Raw genomic sequence first — 23,512 nt, forward strand, 5'->3', positions numbered from 1 at the left:
CCAAACTCGCTTCTTTAAAGGGGGTTAGAAAAGCGACAACGCCTCGTACGCACCCTTCTTGGAAGGTTTCTAAGGGTGTCGATTGCTCCCGGGATTCTAGTAGATCTCGAATATCGTCGATTTGACTTATGACGGAATTGAGCATTAACAGCATACTGTTCCACCGAGTTACAGCTTCTTGCTTCACAGAGTGTCGCAGACGCCCCGAGTGACCCGATCTCTTCAAATAGCCTACTATAGCTCTTGCTGATAGTAGACACGACGGGATTTCAGGGGCATCGTCTTCTAAAAACGTATCATGAAATGTGTGACGAAGCGCAGTCATCAAGCAGTGATCAAAGCAAGGCAGACGGTCGCAAGGTTCAAGTGCCTTCTTCATATTAGCTCCTTGGTCGCTGACAAAATAACATTTCGTAAGATCATTCTTGTTATTTCCTAACTCAAGCATCCGCTCTTCGATTTCGTGCCGTATGTTCTCTCCTGTCTTAGGTACGTCCGGAAACTCGATTGTTATCAAAACAAGTGTTTCTAGCTGCCACTCATCATTCACATAATGCGACGTCACAGGCAAAAAATTTCTCTTCTTGTAGTTATCAGACCACATATCAGCGTCTAAAGCGCACATTTTGTTCTTTAAGGCACATATTAGCTTGGGCACCATTGTCACCCGTATTTTGTCTGCCTTTTCTTTAATATGCCGCGATACAGTGGTATGGTGCGGAAGATCATCTTCTATAATGACTTTGCCTTAAGTGGCGCCAACATTGATGAGCTCCTGCGAATAATTCTTGAAGCCAATCTTACTACAAGTATTTAACGGTAGCAAATCTATTCCATTCATATCGGCCAACCTATCAACAACAACTTTCATTATGCTACTTGGTACTGCAAGTGGCCGGTGGACTTCTGCTCCGCATTTACTTTTGCAGTACCGAATCATACCCGTTGTGCTTGACTGGTACGAAAGTATGGTATCACATGTGGTACATTGCACAAAACCAGCAGAAGCCTGCATGACAGGATCCACTACAAGTGCAAACGATTTCCAAGCTTCACTTTTCGCCTCCTCTTCCGCCATGTCTTTCTTCTTCAGGACTAATGAGCCGCTCCTGATTCTCTCCATAATACTTCTCTTCGTTTCATGAATGGAACGTTTACGACCTATACTTGGCTTATCCATAACGCTGTCTGTGCTGCTCAAAGCCAGGTCGTCAACTGCGTTTACACACGGTTTCTAATACGATTCGGCACTGTAGAGCGCGCGGCGGTTGTACTGTCACCGGCCGAGATTGTGAGTACGCTCGAGCGCTCGGCAGTGCTCGACAGTCCAACCGATAACAGAGAGGTGGAGGACAACCGGCCACATGTTGCATTAGACGGCCACAGCCGTATCGCAGCGTGGGCCTTTCCCAGCCGTCGAGCAGCGGCACGAAATGGGAAATTCTCGAGCGGTTGTTTTCATCGAAATGCAGAGCTCTAATGGGAAGCTCTGGGGGCTGGCTGTGAGTAACCCCTGCCCCGTCCTTCCTTGAGGACACGTCCAAGACTATGGCAGATTCATACAGCACAATAAATACAGGACATGCAGTTAACTACAGAAATAGACGGACACTGCCAAACGTTTTTGGGGCTCAGTCTTTACTGTTACTGCTATTACCCACATTACCACCATCAGATCAACTGCTAGAAATATGATACAGATTTCCATAAAATGAATCATGCGCATTGATACATGAGATATGTCAGTCCAAAACGTGACTGACGCATGTCATGATACGCTTAAAGATTTTTTTGCTCAGTCCGATCATTTACCGAAACTGTTATGAAGGAGATTCTACAGTGTGCAGAGGATGACTAGCTTATCCAGTTATTATGTAAGTGATCAGCCAACTACCGTTTACTGACTCGATCTGTTAATCATATTTTAATACAACGTCTTATAGATTGTGTTAACAGTTTTCTATCATTGATTGTGTGCGCTAATGTGAGATTGAGTGAGAGGGAGCAAATGTGATCTTATCTAGCTTTTGACATGTCTGCATTTTATATATGTTAACCACATTCATCTCAGGTAGTATTTCTAAGGGCTGTGATAACCATGGTCTTGAGTGCCCAGAAATAACATCTTCACCTGCAGCTTTTGAAGTAGCCAAGCTAACACGTACACTGCACCGAACTGGATACACAGAGAACCGCGCATGTCATTACACAGGAAGGGCTATGGGACAGGTCTAAACTGATGACGTTCTAGGTGATTAAGTACGTCCGTATATTCTTATGCAAGTTGTAATGTAATCTTAATTTACGTTCAGAATTTTCCATAATTATGAAAAAGACTTGCGCGTTAAATTTCTCATACCAACGGTACAATCTTATGGGGAAAACATGACACCTAGAAACCGACGGTACGCAAGATAGCTGAATGAACATACATGAAAAAAGTGTTGATAGTTTTAATAATCAGTAACTCTGCATTCAGACTGACTGGGTCGCAAAGGTGAAAGCCAGACATCAGCAAGGAATGACTGTTGCTCATATGATTCATTTCTGAATTTATCCATCGTCAGGCATCTACAAAAAAATGAAATACAAAAATGTTTTATAAAAAAAAGTAGTGCATTAGTATAGAACGTCACTTCACTGAAATCACTTGACGCAAACTGTACTACACCTGCCCAGGAGCGATTGCTGCACGCAGATATGGTGTTTTAAGTTATATCGGAAACAATTATTCGCATACTACAGACCCAGTTCTGCAGAGTGCAGACCAACAATATATTTCTGCCTCCATGTGGCATTACAAAATGCATACCAGTGCCAAGGCGCACCAGCTAATGTACATTTATTGTACCGTATGTCTGATGTCTATAAACCTACATATTATAATAGCCATAAAAGAAGTATTTTCTTTGTACAAATGGTAATGATATTACAGTGATAAAAGATGATGCAGAATATTTCTTTAAATTCGGGAACATCACGTGGTGCCACAAATCCACAAAAGCTACAGTTATAACGACTGTGCGATATGACAAGAGACATAAAATTACATATAAAACAGCATACAAACATATGTCCCAAAATCAAATACAGGCAGTAAAACAAAGGAAGGGGAATACAATATTTTCGTTGAAACTAGGACAGGACGTCCGCAAAATCAAATCCAATACCAGAAAGTACCTAAGATGCGTCACTCCGCTTACATCACATCTGTCAATGAACTGAAACAAATATTTTGTGTAACCCTTTATCACTGCAATTTCGTCATTAACATATGTATAAGGCAAATGTTTATTTTATGTTCATATGCTTCAAATGGCTCTAAGCACTATGGGACTTAACATCCGAGGTCATCAGTCCCCTAGACTTAGAACTACTTAAACCTAACTAACCTAAGGACATCACACGCATCCAAGCCCGAGGCAGGATTCGAACGTGCGACCGTAGCAGCAGCGCGGTTCCGGACTGAAGCCCCTAGAACCGCTCGGCCACAGTGGCCGGCTTATTTTATGTCCATTAAAATAAGCTACTTCACAGCCATCAGACATATGGCATAAAAAGTGGACATTAGTTGATGCACCTTCGCGCCACTAGCCATTTTTTAATTCCACCTCGTGCAAAAGTATCTTCTTGGTCTGCACACAGCAGATCTGTGTCTGTAGTCAGCCAATGTTTGTTTCCCATACCTTTTGAAACACCGCCTAGGCGTACAGAAAACGCACCTCAGTTGGTGTAGTACAGCGTGTGCCAAGTGATTTCAATCAAGGGGAATTCAATACCTATCCATTGATGTGTTTTAAAGAATATTTTCGAATTTGATTTTTTGTAGATGCCTGATGATGGATAAATTCCGATACGCTTCACATGAGCCGTACTCATTCCTTGCCTGATGTGAGACTACTACCTTCGAGACCCAGTCAGCCTGAATTCATAACTGTTCATTATTATAGTAATGGTCGCCTGCCTCGTGCGTGATTTTGTCACATTTACATTAATAGTATTAATTCGATCATTAATTGCCATTTTGTAAGGGAAGCTGACTGACGCTATTCTCAGTTTTAATAATCTGCGATCAGTAAAAAAAAATGTAAATGTAGTTGAAAGGGGGATCCACTTCGGATTTTCATTTCGGCATACAAAGTGATCTTGTGACGCTGAGCTGTGCCCAAGGGGTGAAAAAGACAGATACGTATAGGTAGACAGAGTGACCGGACGTAAGTTGAGTTCCATCTTCGCATTAGCAGTCCGCAGCTCGTGGTCTAGTCGCGCCGGCACGGTAGCTCAGCGTGTTCGGTCAGAGGTCTAGCTGCCCTCTGTAATAAAAAAAAAAAACTGAGTTAATCGATCAACGACGAACTTAAAAGGGTGTCTTACGAAGTCTGTCCCGAGCAGATGAAACGAACGAAAGCGAACAAAATGAGATTAAAAAAAAAAAAGACTAGCGTTGCTGCCTCTGGATCATGGGGTCCCGGGTTCGATTCCGTCTGGGTTGGGTATTTTCTCTGTCCGGGGACTGGGTGATTGTGTTGTCTTCATCATCATCATTCGTGACAGTTGCTAGATTGGATTGAGTTAAAACTTGGGAAGCTGTACGGGCGCTGATGACCGCTCAGTTGAACGCCCCCCAAACTAAACATCATTATCACATTAGCAGTGTTGAGAATTTAGAATTAATGCAACCAGGTCTAATATCGGGAGTGGCAGCAGGAGATGATGGGAGAAATTCGTCTCTATTATTTAAGTTGCGGAATGCAATACTTTTCTTAACTAAAACTGGGTGCGGCTACCAGGACCATAATGGCGTGAACGAGCACAAGGGCTTGTAATAATGGTTACCCTCATTGTGACGTGAATACACCAGTCTTCAGCCATCTCATCTCAACAGCAGCATCTCACCATCTAGATACTCAAAACAGGCTGTTCTTATGTTTGTTAAACGTTTTCAGAATTGTCAGAGTGCTCAGTCAGTACAGCAAAATATCTGATGCAGTATAGGAAAATAGAGTAATTCAAGTTATTTCCCTTTAAATTGTTATTTACTGTAACAAGTTCTCTGGTTTCTCTATTCAAGTTAATTTAATTGACAAGTTAGAGTGTACATACGTTTTCCAGAAGTTAGAGATTACGACAAAACTTTTTCGTCATAAACATCGTAACAATACGACATTGAAAGCTCCCTCAGAGCTGAAGCACTGTTAATAAATTCCATGGTGGCTTTTCTTATTTAAATTTGGTGCGAATATCAGTTAAAGTAAATCTTCTTGAGCGAATTTTGTAACGTAATTATTAACATGACAACTTTTTTGTCTCATTGCGCTGTAGAGTTTTGCAGTGGTAGCGAGTCTGCTACAACTGAGTTAGTCAGATTGTCCATTTGGTGTTTGAGATCGCAGAAAGAAATAACGTGGAATATATAAGTATTTCAGTTTAAGAATAAAACCATTTTTATAACCAAAGATTTCAGAAAAATTCAAGTTCCGAGAGTTAACTGCAGTTACGTTTCGTTCAGAAGCGATGAATAAAATTTGCCCCCTCATAGCTGGCGACAAATCTTCGTAGTTTTAGTTCGATTTTTCAGGGAACGTCTCACGGTAAGTGGCCATAACACTTTTCGAATTTCTCTGATTGCAGATCTAATCATCCAATTAATTCGGCAGTTGGTGACAAAAGTTGAATGCTATAAAGTGCCTTATGACATTGGGAAAATACACTACCATGAAAAAAAAAAAATTCATACACATGGAAAAACGACGTCAATTTTGATTAGATGACGGCATATGCCACGTGGAGGATAGTAGATGTAATAATAGTTTCAACGTCGTCCGCCAACAGATAGCGTAGTGATATGCCTACAAGAGCGCCATCTGTGTCTACCATTTAATAGGGATTGCCCACAGCCAGAAGGTTCAATGTGGTGCCGACTTGTGACGCACTCGTGCATCCTAACTGAGCGAGTTTGAAAGAGGTCAACTTGTAGCCTTCTGCTTGCCGGGATGGTACATTCGGAGAATTGCCACTCAAGCTGGACGTGTTGCATCAGTTGTACAACGATGCTGGTATCAGTGGCCACGTGAACATTCTCACACACTTAGACGAGGTTCTGAAAGTCCACGCAGCACAGGCCCTCCAGGATCGTCGTATTGAAAAGGGCAGCAGTGGCACATTGCGCAACCGCCACAGCACAGATAAGACGGCTTTTGAGCCAGACGTGTCAACAGGAACATTTGCGAACTGGTTATTACCAGCACACACACACCCTTGAGGTCTTCCACTCACGTCACAGCACCGACGTGCACATCCGTCAGAGGATCACTTAGAATGGCGCGCCGTGGTCTTCAGCGACGAAAGCTGGTTCTGCCGGTACGCAAGTGATGGTCGTTTGAGCGTACGACTTATACCTGATGAGTGAACCGTGGATTTCTTCTCAAAGAATATTCTTAAAACTTTGTTATTTACTAGCGATTCATCAAGAACATTAACACATTTAATCACACTATGTGAGCGTGGAAGTAGTTGCCAGGGAGTAACTGATGAAATCATAATCAAATTGCTTTTAAAAAATGGGAATTTTATTCCTAAAAGCTATTTTTTTAAAGAACAGATTTAAAACTATAATTAGAAAGCACCCTCTAAATATCAAGTTACAATTTATTCAGAGGCGGAAAGAACAAATTTTTGACTGTATGAGCTTTCGGGCTGAGACCTTTGCCACTCCCTTTTGACACGGCCCTAGTCCCGACCGCTCACAACAACCTCTGAAAGACTACAGTGGTGCAAATCTGCAACACACCAGATTACTTTAAACTAAAAGTTTTAACAATTCACACAAGCACATAAACTATGCACCCTGTAGGAGGGACAGAAATGGCACAAAACACTAAAATTAAAATATTAACTTGCTACGGAAGGTGCAACTTGATTTTAACTTCTAAGAAAAGTCTTACGGTGGAAGGGTGGCAACTTTATATACTAAAATGACGATTTAAATAAAAGCCCATGAAATGCAATCTTACATAAAATTATACAAGGTTGGCCAAATGACTTAACATGCTCTACAGTACACATATAACGCCTCTCAAGATGATAGGAAAGGTCAAAACATATTTCAGGGATTAGGACGTTACTCTCCAAGCAATAAATTCGTTAACACGCTGAATCCGACAAACATGACAGAGGCAGCTCCGAACAACAGACATAGTAGCACTCCGACCGGCAATCTGACCGATTTCCAACCGTCAGATCCAACTGCACAAACAACAGAGAATATCGAGTAAACCAAGATACCTACACCTTCTAACTCGGCCTCACCAAGATCAAACACCCTTCAAGACAAGTTTAATACTCGTAGAATACAGAAAACACAACTGTCAAATCACTATGGAAGGAGGCTGCGGGTTCTAGACAACAGCACACACCACTTGTTATCACACGCGTGAACGGCTGAGGAAACAGCAGTCCACAAGTAAGAACAAATCGTAAGAGTCGAGATTTAAAAGGAGTAACTAATTACTCAACTTGAGGATCCTGCTTCGAAGGAAAGCGACAAGTCGCTCTCGCAGCTAGCGCCTCCAGATGCAACAGCGCGTGCCCGCCGCCAAAAGCCCCGGCCTGGCTTCGCGCTGAGGAGACTACGACGCTGCTCAGTTCCAAAGAACCAACAAGTTCCAGCCCCATCCCAACTATGAAAATGGTGCTCATCCTGAGGATCCAAGACGTCGTCTACTAAGACGACCGGCCGAGCAAACGACCAACGGCAGCCCGCTTTCGCCGACAGCGGTCCCGGCGAATACTAACACCATACGGACCCGACAGTTGCTGGCTGCCAACTCTTCCCGACTGATACTGGTGTCAGTGCTCAGCAGACCACATGTCGCCATCCGACGACCAGTCGACCGATCGACCAACGACATTCCGTCTGTGTCCACCACGGTCCCGGCGCGTACTTGCACCATGCGCACCTGCCTGCTGCTGACTGCCAACTCGTCCAACAGCGGAGTAACGACGAACCCGACTCAGTCCACCACCCAACAGCGACTGAAACTTAGAGCCGACTGACTAGCATGCGAATGTCTGCCTTCCGACAGACTCTGTCTACTCACCGCACCGACTCCCCAGACTGACGAGCACATAGCGCCACTTAAATGCACGTGAACAGGCAACCTTTGCCCTTTCCCACCAGAGGGAGACACCAAAGCTGCGATTGCCACAGCGGCGCCACCGCCAGAAACGGAGGGCGACTGCTTCACACTACGCGCTGCGGCGCGCTCTTCAAAACAGCAATTTTCACCACGGCTCAATGAGCACTGTCTCTTAGAGTGAATTCGTCCAAGACACACTGACCTCAAAGCAGACCTTCTGGTTTCGGGTGCGATAAGCTACAACTCTCGTTCGTATTTGGGGTTTCTAGAGGAGACGCCAACCAGCACTCTGTATGTGCATAATGCACTTAGACCCGATCTTTTGCCGTTCTTACAACAAGAAGGCGATGTGTTGTTCCAATCACATGATGCTCGCCCATACACCCCGTATGACTCGACGTGCTCTGGAAGACGTGCAGTAACTTCCCTGGCTAGTACGATCTCCGGTCTAGTCTCCAATCGAGCAAGAGTGGGATATGATGGAACGAGAAGTAACAGAACTACGTAAACAGGTCGAGTAGGCGAGGCATAACGTTTCCCACGACAGTGTTCGCTATCTGTACGATCGACAGAATGCCAGATCAACGCCTGCATTGCTGCCCACGGAGGCTAACACCACGTGCTAATATGGGTGTTTCAGCAAGGGTTAGTACCTGGTACCACAGCACCGCTTGTGGTACTGTTGTGTAAATGCAATCAGTTCATGCCCTTCATATTCACTGTTGTAACAATAAACCTTGAGTCAAGTGGAAGCCTCTAATGGAGCGTACCTAATTTTTTTATCTGATAGTGTACGTTAGGAACATAAGTTAAATGTTCTATAAATACAGAGCTAGTCAAAAGTCCTTGGACACCTTCATAAGTTGGAAGATTAAAGGGAAAATTGGAATGTGATGATGGGAACATAGTCTTGATGTGGGGCCGCAACTTTTGGAGTGAATGTCATTCGTGGCCGCCATCTTGAAATCCGCCATTTTGGATTCAAGTCTTTTTTTATGGGAAGGGGGGTGTATTGCACATCAAATAACACTCACTTGAGCTCTGGAATTTAGTGGTGTAATTTGTTTTTGTCCATCTTGTACAGTTTAGAGGTTATTAATGTTCAAAGTTGGGAACGCATACAACACTCCCGTGACCAAATTGCAGGAGACTCTCTCCTCCGTGTGCAGTCAGAGTGGTTGCAGCGACTACAGTTGTGCTATGCATGGGATGGACAACACGTAGAACATGTGTTGTAGCAGTCGGCATGAAGGTAATTTCCCAACTTTGAACATTAATAACCTCTAAACTGTACAAGATGGACAAAAACAAATTACACCACTAAATTCCAGAGCTCAAGTGAGTGTTATTTGATGTGTCATACACCCCCCTTCCCATTTAAAAAAAATGACTTGAACCCAAAATGGCGGATTTCAAGATGGTGGCCATAAATGACATTCACACCAACAGTTGCCGCCCCACGTCAAACCTATGTTCCCATCATCACATTTCAATTTTCCCTTTAATCTTCCAACTTATGAAAGTGTCCAAGGACTTTTGACTCTCCCTGTGTTTTGCTGCGTAATGGGCAAGATTTAGCTTCGTCAAGAACAGAAATACGTAGAGGTCCAACTGGGAAACTGCAGATGAACACTCGCGGGATAGTGACACGCGGAAGGCTGGGCGGGCGACTATTTTTTGTGACTAACAAGGGGACCCTCCATACTGCAAATCACGGATTCTGATGCGCTTCAGATATGTTGTAGAGGCACTCACCCTCAGTACCTGGCTCTCCGGTTTTTTAGCGACGGGCCTTTGTTTTTGGGAAAAATGGTTTTGAAGTTCATTGCCCGCTTTGTATACCCGTAACATTACACATATTGCGAGTAAGTGTGCGTAGCGAAGCGGTAAGTTTCGCGGCTACCGCGATGGAGGTACCATGTTCGAAACCTACTCGTGTACTTTTTTTCAAAATCGACCGAATTTTTCAATTTTATTTCGAAGAATATCAACAAACTGTGTAAGGTGTGTGAAAGTATTGAGATATATTCAGTTATTAATTTTTTCAAATATTCATTCCGTTTGGGGTCGCAGTTGGAGTTCTAAATCTTCCTACAACGGTCGCTTCTTCTATTACCTGAAATCGATCTCCGCCCATTATCGTCCCCTCTCCCGTGAATACCGTTAGCTGAAATGGGAATCCCAGCTCCTAGTTGCGGCCAATGAGTATGCGAGTTGCATTCCTGTGCGTTCGCATCTAACTACAGTGTCAATCGCTCGCAAAGCGTCTCTAGTGCCGCGTGCTAGAAAAATTCTGTGAAATGGAAGAACCAAGTGTTTCTGCAGTAGTGCAGCCAGAAGAAGATCCACAAGCAGAGGATTTGAACGAAGAATCAGAAGGGGAAATCACAAATGCCATTAAATACGGCGAAAATCTACTCCGCGTTTCAGCGCACCTAATTTTGAAAGCATGATTAGATGCGCATGGTTCGCATCGAAATTAGCGGATGAAAGAGAAATCTTTTTGAATGCAAAAGAATTGTGTTTCCCGGTATCGCTCATGAAGAAACCGTGCGCCTGCAAGACGGTTGCTGTCGTAAAATGCGCGTGGTGCTGCGAAAATTTGTGCTTCGGTTGTTTCTATGATAAGTATCACCCACAATAGTGTTCTGGCATATCAAGCAATGTGGACGATGAAAAATAATGTTTTGTAATATTGCATGGCAGAAGAAATTAATAACTGAATATATTTTTATAATGTCGCACACGTTACACTGTTTGTTGATATTCCTTGAAATAAAATTGAAAAATTCGGTCGATTTTGAAACAAAAAAGTACACGACCAGGTTTCGAGCAAGATACCTCCAGGGAGGTAACTGCGAACCTTTACCGCTGCGTTACGCCGTCTTGCGTAACGCAATGAACTTCAAAATCATTTATCTCAAAAACCAAGGCCCGTTTTACTGAAAATTGCAACAAACTGTCCTGTTACAAGGCCTAGTACATAATGTCTCAAAACATCAACGCTCGACACTCATGGGTCGTCTCCTGGACGAGTTTCATCAACGCCAAGTGATGGAGTGGCCAGCACGATCTTTCACACTGGATCCGTTACAATCTTTTTCTAATGGATTGGAGAAATTTATGAGTCTCGCATTTCTGCTTCCCATATACCTGTCGCACAGAAAACAGCTTCCTAAGACGGTTTATTATGGATTTAATAATTAGCATGATTCAACGCGTATTACTTCATTTACAGTTCAAAAACCACCATACTGTGTGTGGTGCAATGCATTTCGCTGTTTCCCCCTTCTCTATCCCTATGGTGAGCATGAGGAATGATCGTCCGAAAGCCTTCTTATGAGTTCAGATTTCTCTGATTTTATCTTCCATATAAATTAACGCTATATGTACGAGAGGAAGTAGTACGTTACTCGACTGTCCTCAGGACGTATTACCTCAGAATTTTACCAGTAAACTTCTCCGATATGCACGATCCTTCTCCTGCAGTGTAAGCCATTAGAGTTTCACTAAGCATCTCATTGAGGTTCTCGCGTGTTTTAAAAGAATCCAAAGCAAAATGTTTTGTTCTTTATCGTATCTTTCATGTCTTTTATATATCCTTGATTGACCATACCCACTTGATTTTTCTGAACTCTCGTGAAAACTGAATAAATTTGTTGTTTAGTCCGAAACTGCATGTCACTGTGTGGGAGATTGCATCATAACCTTTTGTAAATGCCATGAACCTTCACACGTGATGAATACTGTGGGATATTCTCCAAGCACCTTAGAGGTCAGAGGTATTCATGCACATTTGGACAATGCAGTTCAGGTATACGTGTACCGGTCAGCTATGTAGGAATTTCGAACCAATCACATACTGCAAGTGGGAAGCCATTTATCAACGACCCTCTACATCCTTTGAACAATCGCAAAAGTAATCTGGCGTAAAAAGCAGCTTCGTTCCAAAAAAAGGTTTTCATACTATCCAACCAAGATCTGTCGCTGACGTGGTTTTCGAGATCCACTAATGGTTCAGCCGATCTGTTCGTGAGTAAAGTAGAGAAGTGGGACAGTCGCTTCTATGTCCGACAAGTAGGGAAGACCTGCGTATCTCAATAAACTCAATAAATCCCAGGTTTGGCAGATGAACAGACCTTTGAATATTAGCATATGTTTGGCCTGAACAGCCTTCCATCATATGTAAGTGCCAAAAGGGTCTGTTGTACTTCGTGATTGTCAGTAGTGAACTACTTTTTCTGTCCTCTCAGTGTCGGGTGATTCATTTTCTTTGTAAAACAGTAATCTAACACAGTGAAAATGTGGTCAGCACAGCATGTGCAGGGAATGGACGAAAACATGGAAACACCAAAAACATTACCATGCCTAATATAGTGTAGGAAAACCGTTGGCGTTCAAAACAGCTTCCAGCCCTTTTTGAATTGATAAATACAGATCCTGAGCGGTTTTCCAGGTAACCTTACACCATTCTCCCTGCGAAACAGTAACATGTTAAAGTACCGAGTATAGAGATGAACAGTGATCACGGATCCTTCTCTCCAAAGTGGATCACAGTGGCTCAATAATATTGAGATATGTTGAGTGTGGTGGTCAGCGAGACGCGACAGTTCATCCTCATGCTCTCAGAACCAGTTTGGAGGATGCGAGTTGTATAAGCAGGGGCCCTATCTTCTTGGAACACAGTATCACTATTGGGGAACAAACATTGTACAATGGTATACACTTGACGTGCCAAAATGGTCACATAATCATTGCCAGTAATGATATATTGCAGGGTAAGCATGAGGTCCATAGAATACCACGATATGTCTGCCACAATTAATCATCAAACTGCCCGCCTATTTCACTCCCTGGACGCAAACTGCGTCAGAAGTTGGAAACAGTGCGCATCGAGACTCGTACAATCAAATGACTATCTTCTGTTGCTGCATAGTCCAGGTTCTCTGGCTTCGGCACCACTATCTCCTGTTAAGGAAGTGCTGCGTGATTTTATAATTCCAGTTCGCCCTACTATTTACAGCTTATGAAGCTTCCTTGACGTTGTTTTGATGCTGACAAGTGTCGCGAATGTAACATTGAGTTCTTCAGTGATTTTAGCTGTTGTTGTCCCTCCTTTATATTTCACAGTGCTCTCCTATGACCGTCTATTACGATCACTCAACACACTCTTTCGACCGAGTTGTGAATTACCAGATGATGTTTTCCCGCCTTCTCTGTATGCTATATAAATCTTTGATATGATGCCTCCAGAACCACTAAACACTTCGGTCCTCTTGATTACGAAAGCACCAGCCATACTAGCACCAACGACTTAACCACGTTCGAAGTCACTTATGTCCGACATAATACACTCACACCTACATAGAACACTGTTTGGACCGTGACTGACACTTGCAAGTTAATTGAGGACATTTCATAGGTGCCGCTGGTGGTCAGATACCGCAGAGCAACTTGCAGGATTGGCTAGTATCTGCATTTGTGTTCAAAAATGCATTTCTCGCGTTGTCTTCATATTTTTGTCGAACCCCTGCAGGTATCACACGAGGATATCTTGCAGGATTTTGCAGAGATAATAATGCCGATAAAAACCAATCCCACAGCTACAGCTGGGCTTGGTTATTGAGGATTCAGCTTGGCGAGCATAAGAACCACATAATATTTGTTGCTTCGGCACCGTATCAAACGTGTTTAGACGAAAGTTAAGTAATGTGATAGAAAATCAATAACTGACAGTCGACATCGACACCATTTGGGGTTACAGCAGAGACTTAATTTGTATAACAGGGGTAAATCAATATTACCAGGCGAGACTTGAACCATGAAAATCTCAAATATTTGTCCATTGTTACGACCACTGCATGAGATCCTTCCCCGGCCAAACTTCGCAGCATTTGCCTTGTGTTTAGATGCGTAATGAAAAAAAAACTGCCTTTGGTTATGTTACCTTCAGTGAGCAACAGCTGCAACCGTTAACGTGTTGCTTGGAAACTAACAATATTGGCTGATGGAGTGATAAGAGAGCACCGTCATCTAGTCGCAGCGGCAGTTGGAAACAGACGTAAATGAACTTAAGCTTCAAGGCATTGCTGTGACACACTTAAAGAGTCCTGTGAGAAGATCTGTTTACGCTGCCACCCGTCTGAAATGCGAAAGCTAATAACCCGAGCCTTATCAAACACGGGTCTACACTCTGCATATCACATGAGCAAAGCACCTCGGCTCAGAGCTCCGTCCGTGACCGAGGTCATACAAGTGTTGTTAACCAGCGACTTTCGACTCGAAGGTTCTGTCTCGAGTCCTTGTATAGGAAGAAAATTTCATCAACAGAATTACACCTTCAAAAGAAGCATATATAACGTACAAACCTCGATTTAGATAATTGACGCCATAAATTTGAACTGAATTCCAAGCATTGGCTCAGTGTCTTGAGAGAGTTTAAAATAGTCATCATGTGCATCGTGGTCTCCTTCGGTGTTTTTAAAGATGCCAGGTCTCTCGCCCGACCATTCCAAAATCGTCCAAACCAGAACGCTACACGGACGCTAGTCACATTCATCAAAGCTTCACAAAGAGTTCAGGAGGGAATGAGTAACCGCCGACGCTCACCTTGCTTAGAATAGCAAAACAGGGTTCCTCTAATGCCACCAGAGAACTTCTGTAAGATCAGATTTGATGATGATGGTGATATGTATTTTAACTGTCTGGCACCATGATCTTCATCACCGATGTAAATCAATGTTAGCCGAGTTTAAATGAAGTGCTTAAAATTATTAAAAATAATTAAAAAGTTCTCGTAAAGCTTGACCGAGGGATGTGTGCGTCTGAAGCATCAAGAATGCCATGTTGCCAGTATGATCTTTCATGTTGAATCATAGAAGTCTGTACACCAAAATACACAAGGCGACCACCGGCAAGAATGACCCAAATCATTTTAATGAAAAAAACGTTTAAATCACTTTTTATTAACTTTTATGAGCGAATTAGGTCATCTTCAGATTGGACACTAAAATCCAGGTCTCTTGCTACCACTGGAGTCAGTTGGTGGGTATTGCAGCAGTCCTCCAATACTTTTGGGTTAAATCTGAAGAAACTGATCTTAATAAATTAAATAAATAACGTGACCCAAGTTTTCTTCATTAAATAATAAAACAGCATCGACTACCCCTACGACTAAATGCCGCATTTCTACAAATCATTTTATTATTACATTATTTGCCCCTTTCTGTAAATAGCTTACTGTTCTCTGTACACCGAAGTTGTATTCATCCTTCGACAGGTTTCTGGCGAATCAGTTAATGTAAAGTTCTTTTGCTGATGATGGTTCCAACCTTCAGGAACGACAGAGAAGGGACAATCCGCCAGTTTCAGGTGGGGAACAGGCTATAAGCGAAAAGGATAACATTTTGAATTTACATTCTGTCTGCTGACGCTAGTACAAACTATTCACTGAAGTAGTTCAGAGTGACGTTCCCCAGGCTCTGTAAAAGGGTAAAATTGAACAGTTCTCTCGCACCTATTTGACAGTGGCGCCTCTAGGTATTGCCTCCTCCTTCCCCCTCTCCACGCCCACTCTACATCAGCAGGCAGCTGGTTCTTCATTCTTATGTATAAGACATGAAGCATTAAAATTCATTCAGAAACAATTTGTGGTATCTATACTAATAATCGTAAAACCGTCCTGTCTTTTTGAACACTCTTCTACAGAAGTACTAGACGAATATTCTTGGGGTTTCGGAGTAACATGAGTATTGCTTGGGGACGGAAAAAAGATATCGTAATTGAAAGTTTTACGCATACTAATATTGTAAATGCGAAAGTGACAGTTTTGACGTTCTCATGACAACCCGCTGAACCGAAATCGACGAAATTTGGTATGGAGATAGCGTGAACCCTTGAGGAAGAACATTTGTTGCCTTAGAAAGTATGTAGCACAAGATACTTAATGATTTGAAGAATACTACACGACTTACAGAAAAATATTTACTCTTTGAAAACGCTACTATCTTTTTGACTTTTTGTCTTTATCGTAATTGCGAAAATGCTTTTATTGATTGATATGTCTTAAGTGATACGATTCAAAGTAATAAATACAATGCTAATACAATTCTCAGTGTGTTTAATCCATACTCCCACACCATTTTTTACATAACGTACATGTTGTATAATGTATAGCTACTTCAGTAGCACAATGCATGGATACGCGCTCCTGCCCATGCATTCTGTACACACTGGTCAGCAGCAATGCTGCACGTACCCATACATCACGCATGGGGACAGCTTGCGAGGGGGGAGAGCAGCATGAACACCATGAGCTATGCAGACATGTGACGGCAGCTGATACTATTGCACACACAATAGCTTCCTTACTTACCATCACTGTCATAACAAAACTACTGATATGCAAGTTTGATAATAAAAATAACACCGCCGGCTGGAGTGGCCGAGCGGTTCTCGGCACTACAGTCTGGAGCCGCGCGACCGCTACGGTCTCAGGTTCGAATCCTGCCTCGGGCATGGATGTGTGTGATGTCCTTAGGTTAGTTAGGTTTAAGTAGTTCTAAGTTCTAGGGGACTGATGACCTCAGAAGTTAAGTCCCATAGTGCTCAGAGCCATTTGAACCATTTGAAAAATAACACCAGAACAAACATAAATTAACAAAGGGTCAGAATTAGAACGGATGGTCAAAGAAGATGATGGAACGGAATCCAACGAATAGAAAAAAAAGATTCTCGTAATCAACACGGGAAGCTCGAACCAGAACAATTATGTCACAGAGAGGAATTTGCAGCCGTGAGATTCGAAAGATAGAAGACTCTGACAACTAGGATACGAGAAAAATAATAATATAGTATTAAATCACAATAAAAGTAGAAAGAAAGAATTACAAAAATGCTAGGTGTAGCTCAGAAACAGTGTGGAAATGCAATGCCATGAAGGGAACAGTACCAACTTTCCTTCTTAGTCTGCGCCACTGGCAGAAATTTGAGCATATAAACCTTATACATGAATTTTAACAGGAATTAATTAAAGAATTTCCTACCTTCACTTACACATCACGTGCGATGGATTTTTTAGTCTCAAAAGTAAATAAAACATCCACTGTCCTCAACTGGGTTTGAACCTGTAAACTAGGTTGCGAGAGGGAGGCTCTGTAACTGCTATCAGAAACGATAATTTTTAATCACTTATTACATTTGCAGTAAATTAGTATTAACTATGGAAATTGACTCTTATTTCTGATATGTTCGTGACAATTTTATAATGCACGTAGTATTTTCGATGTCCAATTGTAAATACTTTTCTAAGATAATGGGTTCAGATATGAACCAAAATGCAGCGCGTGAAAACATAATTTTTCAGAGGTCATATCTCGAGTTCTATTGATCACAGAGATAGTTGGTCAAGTGTTTTGGGTAGCCCTTGACCTAGTGACGATTTGTATACCTATCTGAAGAAAGAACATACTATAGGTATCCTAGGGTACATGGTCAAAATTTAAACATTATATACTTCCTCCAGCCCCGGAAAACTGACTAAATCGGTTGGTTCTTTTGCATTGTCGTGGTCTATAGTGGATCTTAGGCTGATTACAAACGCACCATTTGTTCACTGGTAGTTCCTGAGAAAAACACGAGAAACCATTTTTTTTGTATGAGAAGTGCTAATAGTGGGGATCACCACATTGATAACTTCTATTCACGGCAAATCGTCGAAAATTGTACCACAAGTTCTTAAAATGATGATCTCGGGGAACTTCGAAACTATTTTCGATATCATTATCGGTTACCGTTGCTTTGAATCCTATCTCATAGAACATATCAACCAATAAAAGCATTTACACAAGTATGATAAAGATGAAAAAGCAAAGAGTAAATAGCATTCTCAAAGAGTAAATATTTTTCCCTAATTTGCGTTATATTCTTCAAATTAATAAACATCTTGTACTACATGCTTTCTAAAGCAACGTGTGTTCTTCGACAAGGTTTTCACGCTATCTCCATACCAAATTTCATCAAAACTGGTTCAGCGTGTTGTCCTAAAACCTCAAAAACCGTTTTTAGTTGTTTTTTCTGAATGGGCCCCAATTATCTGAACAACTAGCCACAGCAAATGACTAAAATTTTAAATAAAAATTCTTTAGACACTCTTGTAGAAAAACCAATTTCCAGTTTTCGGAAGTCTGCATCCATTATCAACATATACCCGAATGACCATGATTTTTAAGTACCAACGTACCCATTGTGAGATGACCACTTCTATAATTTCTGTTCAAGGAGAATTGTCGCAGTTTTATGATATGTTCTTGAGATGATGTTTTCAGAGAACTTCGAGAACTTCTTCTGTATTGTTATTCGTTACCGGGATCGGAGGTCAAAGTTACCGGACCTGTGCGTGTAAAATACGTATGTAATATCCGTTCTGAGGCAATTTTAACTGACCTATTGAACACATGGCAAGAGTTCTAGAGTGACTACAAGGGTTCCGATGTCACCAAGTCATGTTTTACTCAATATTTTTTCACCAATAAAACTTAGGGCGTACTGTCTCTGTATAATAGGCACTTAACGTCTAGACAAACGGTCGAAGTAGTGCTGCAGTGACAAAAATGGGTTATAGTCTTAACACGCTTGTAGAAAACATAAAATGACTGCCATAAATTATGCAAAACTGGAAAGACTGCAAATTCAGTAGAATATTCCTAATATCAGTATTATTCTTTTAAGAGTCAAAAAATTGGCCAGATGTTTTCGATGGATTGCGATCGATTAGCAAACTATTCAGAAAAATCTAAAGCAAACTATTTTGTATTAACCTTATATTATGAGTATTTATTTGTTGTTTATATGTGTCGAAGTATATAAATGGGTCAAAGTTTATAAGTAAATTGCCAAAAATTTACTCACCTGTAGAATTCGTTTTATATAAACAGCAAACTCTGCAGTAGCACTAGTGAAAGAATGCTACTGTCAGACCACAAAAGTGGGAAATGTGTTTCTCTTTAAAAGACTTTGATAGAAAAATGGGGAAGCAACTGAATCAATAATCATGACACCTTCCTCAGCAAAAATTTTGGCATGTGAATATATCTGTTCTTTTTTGTGCTGAAAGAGAGTAACATGGAGACAGTGACGGCGGAAGTGAGAGGACACGTCAGTGGGAGAGAAAGGAAGGGGAGACAGTGGTGGTGGGAGAGAGAGCGTGCCAGTGTAAGAGAAAGAGAGACGGACGAAGAGAATGGCAACGTGAGCTAATGAGAGAGGAAATACTGTGGGTCAGTGAGAGACAGTGGCAGTAAAAGAGAAAGAGAGATGGTTGGAGATGGTAGCGGTGGGATCAAAAGACAGGGGGGGGCAGTAGAAATGAAAAAACACTGAAGAGTGGAGACCATATGTAGGCTTGGAGCGTCTGGACTCTCCCTGACCAGCCAACATTAACACGTAGGTATAGCGGAGTGACCGAAATTTTTAAGACACGGGTATATGGAAAAACTAAGTTAGACTCACAGAATATTTGAGCTGCTGAAGTATGGTGGAGACAGTGTCAGTGGTACAGAAAGACAAAAGAAGACAGTGTAAGAGAAGAGACAGTGGCAGTGAGATATACTGTAAGTCAATGGGAGATAAAGGAGACATATATAGAGAATGACAGTGAAAGTGTAATCTCTCCTGCAGCGGTCTCTACGCGATATTTTCAGAAATTTTATAAATTATATAACTCAGTACATATCTCGAAATATCTCTTCTTACCTTAGCGATTATCAATGCAAAGTAGTTTCAAGCCCAATTATTCCCTGGAGCATCCATTTACTCCATGGAATAGCTTCTCTGCTATCTATGTTTTCTCTTACGAAAAGAATGAAGGACTTCTTGCCGATTAGTCGTGAAAGAAGGAGGATGTATATGTAGGTATTGTTGAGCTAGTCGCCATCTTGATGACATTCTGTATGAGAAGGAATTTAATACATGAACTAAACTAAAGTAACTGTGTTCGCGTATTATTTAACTGATTATTATTGACAGTGTCTGCTTACTACGCTGTGTTGCACGGGATCAGTGGGGAACGTCTGATTTACACTGGACGAACCTGCCGTTTTGTATGCTCAAGATATCCAGTTACTTCAAATAAATAGGTTACACGGTCTTACCAGCAGATCTCCGGTCTTCCCCATGTGATCACCGAAAGTTAATAATTATTACAAATGTTTCCAGGAGATCGACTGACAATTTTCGTCGCACCGAGACTTCGGAATTGCTTCACTGCCTTATGGAATTTAAGTTAAGCTCAATTTAATCAGGATAGAACAGTACTGAACTGCGTGAATGTGATAAGCCTGCTTTGTGAATGAAACTTCCCTTAACATACGCATGTTTTTACTATCCTGATCAGTGAAGCTAAATCAGGCCGGTGTGAGAGAGGTTTTTAAATTTTAGATCCCACAAAAAATATTAAAAAAGGAAGATGCTGAGTATGGAGGCTTAACTTCAAAGACAGACTGGGTAAAAGAATTTAGAATGTTCTGTGTTACAAGAGCGCAAATATGTTTGCACGCCAAAATTTTTCGTTAAGTTTAACAGCAGGCGTTACTCAATCGCGCAGAAGTATAAACAGCCAAAGTATAAACAGCCATTAGCCGGGAAGCGTGAACATTTCAACTCCATTACTCGGTCAGGAAGACAATAACCTCGACACCCTTGAGCGAGACTGCGAACGTTCAGCAGGAAATCGTTAGAAGAGTGCAAACCGATGGCGTTCATGTCGGTAGCATCTTGTGTGTAACATCGTTCTGGTGTTAGTCTTACACTTGCTGTCTTACAAGAAAATGAGCGATCCATAGCCACTGAAGTCCGGCATCCTGTTGAAGTCAGCACTGCAGACAGCACTGATGGATAGTCAAGGGGTCAACCAACACGGCCGTGTTCCAGGGGAGGCGCTGCACTAAAACTCAAAGTCGCATGAGTCTGACGCCTACCGTACTGGCGGGCCAGGTTCAGCATTCAGCACGACACCACGCCATCCGTCATCGCTATTCAGCTGATGGGACAATGTAGGCAGTTATCTGGGAGGGACTGATGACTCCCCGAAACGGCGTGTGTATCAAACGCACACGTCGCGGTCCCCGCTACCTCCAAGCGGGGCTCCACACATAGCGTGCCTACCCTGAAAGCGGGTGGAAAATCGCCGCACCAGGATATGACTGACTTCCACTCAGACCTGGAGCAGCATCCTCGGCAGCCGTGAGCCCGCTGTTGGGTTCAGCGGATTACGTAGCCACCAGTCGTCACAGAAGACACCACAACGACTAGTGTTACGAGTGATAAATGGAATAATCTTGACTACTGTTTTATTGCGTCTAATGATGCCATATAGGCGCTCGGCCTGCATTGTTTCCAGCTCGGTGGTGGGCGACCCCTACATTTTCTTTTATTCAAATGGTTCCAATGGCTCTAAGCACTGTGGAACTTGACATCTGAGATCATCAGTCCCCTACACTTAGAACTAATTAAACCTAACTAACCTAAGGGCATCAGACACATCCATGCCCGAGGCAAGAGTAGAACCAGCGACCGGAGCAGCAGCGCGGTTCCGGACTGAAGCGCCTAGAACCGCTCGATCATAGTGGTCGGCTTTAGTTTATTCTTTTTTGATAATATGAGCATTCTACTTCCAACTTATATTCCTCTATCTCGTACTGCTCTCTTCTCCGTCGAGTAACTTAAAAATTTAATATTCCACCGAAAAATACAACATGATTCCTGTACACCATTTCCAGTAACCTCTTCGTTTCGTTGATACAGTCTCCAAACCAATATCAGTTCTCTACCTCTAACAATATTTCTTCAGCACCCTTCTCGGCATGATACCGTCCACAAAATACTTCTTCCTTCCATAAAATACAAGCCGTTCCTCTATTAACAAACTTCTATCTCAGGCCACGCTCCTCCTTCAAACTCCAACTTTCAGTAGTCTCCCTGTTTCGCTTTAATTTCGGAGATAATTTTTATCTTCTCTCTTCTGCATGAATTAAGAATTTCGTTGACTTCACATAAAACATAACATAACATACATTAATTCCATTAAAATACACTCCTGGAAATTGAAATAAGAACACCGTGAATTCATTGTCCCAGGAAGGGGAAACTTTATTGACACATTCCTGGGGTCAGATACATCACATGATCACACTGACAGAACCACAGGCACATAGACACAATGTCGGCACTAGTACAGTGTATATCCACCTTTCGCAGCAATGCAGGCTGCTATTCTCCCATGGAGACGATCGTAGAGATGCTGGATGTAGTCCTGTGGAACGGCTTGCCATGCCATTTCCACCTGGCGCCTCAGTTGGACCAGCGTTCGTGCTGGACGTGCAGACCGCGCGAGACGACGCTTCATCCAGTCCCAAACATGCTCAATGGGGGACAGATCCGGAGATCTTGCTGGCCAGGGTAGTTGACTTACACCTTCTAGAGCACGTTGGGTGGCACGGGATACATGCGGACGTGCATTGTCCTGTTGGAACAGCAAGTTCCCTTGCCGGTCTAGGAATGGTAGAACGATGGGTTCGATGACGGTTTGGATGTACCGTGCACTATTCAGTGTCCCCTCGACGATCACCAGTGGTGTACGGCCAGTGTAGGAGATCGCTCCCCACACCATGATGCCGGGTGTTGGCCCTGTGTGCCTCGGTCGTATGCAGTCCTGATTGTGGCGCTCACCTGCACGGCGCCAAACACGCATACGACCATCATTGGCACCAAGGCAGAAGCGACTCTCATCGCTGAAGACCACACGTCTCCATTCGTCCCTCCATTCACGCCTGTCGTGACACCACTGGAGGCGGGCTGCACGATGTTGGGGCGTGAGCGGAAGACGGCCTAACGGTGTGCGGGACCGTAGCCCAGCTTCATGGAGACGGTTGCGAATGGTCCTCGCCGATACCCCAGGAGCAACAGTGTCCCTAATTTGCTGGGAAGTGGCGGTGCGGTCCCCTACGGCACTGCGTAGGATCCTACGGTCTTGGCGTGCATCCGTGCGTCGCTGCGGTCCGGTCCCAGGTCGACAGGCACGTGCACCTTCCGCCGACCACTGGCGACAACATCGATGTACTGTGGAGACCTCACGTCCCACGTGTTAAGCAATTCGGCGGTACGTCCACCCGGCCTCCCGCATGCCCACTATACGCCCTCGCCCAAAGTCCGTCAACTGCACATACGGTTCACGTCCACGCTGTCGCGGCGTGCTACCAGTGTTAAAGACTGCGATGGAGCTCCGTATGCCACGGCAAACTGGCTGACACTGACGACGGCGGTGCACAAATGCTGCGCAGCTAGCGCCATTCGACGGCCAACACCGCGGTTCCTGGTGT

Source organism: Schistocerca piceifrons, chromosome 7 (assembly GCF_021461385.2).
Source record: "Schistocerca piceifrons isolate TAMUIC-IGC-003096 chromosome 7, iqSchPice1.1, whole genome shotgun sequence".
In the NCBI taxonomy this organism is placed as follows: domain Eukaryota; kingdom Metazoa; phylum Arthropoda; class Insecta; order Orthoptera; family Acrididae; genus Schistocerca; species Schistocerca piceifrons.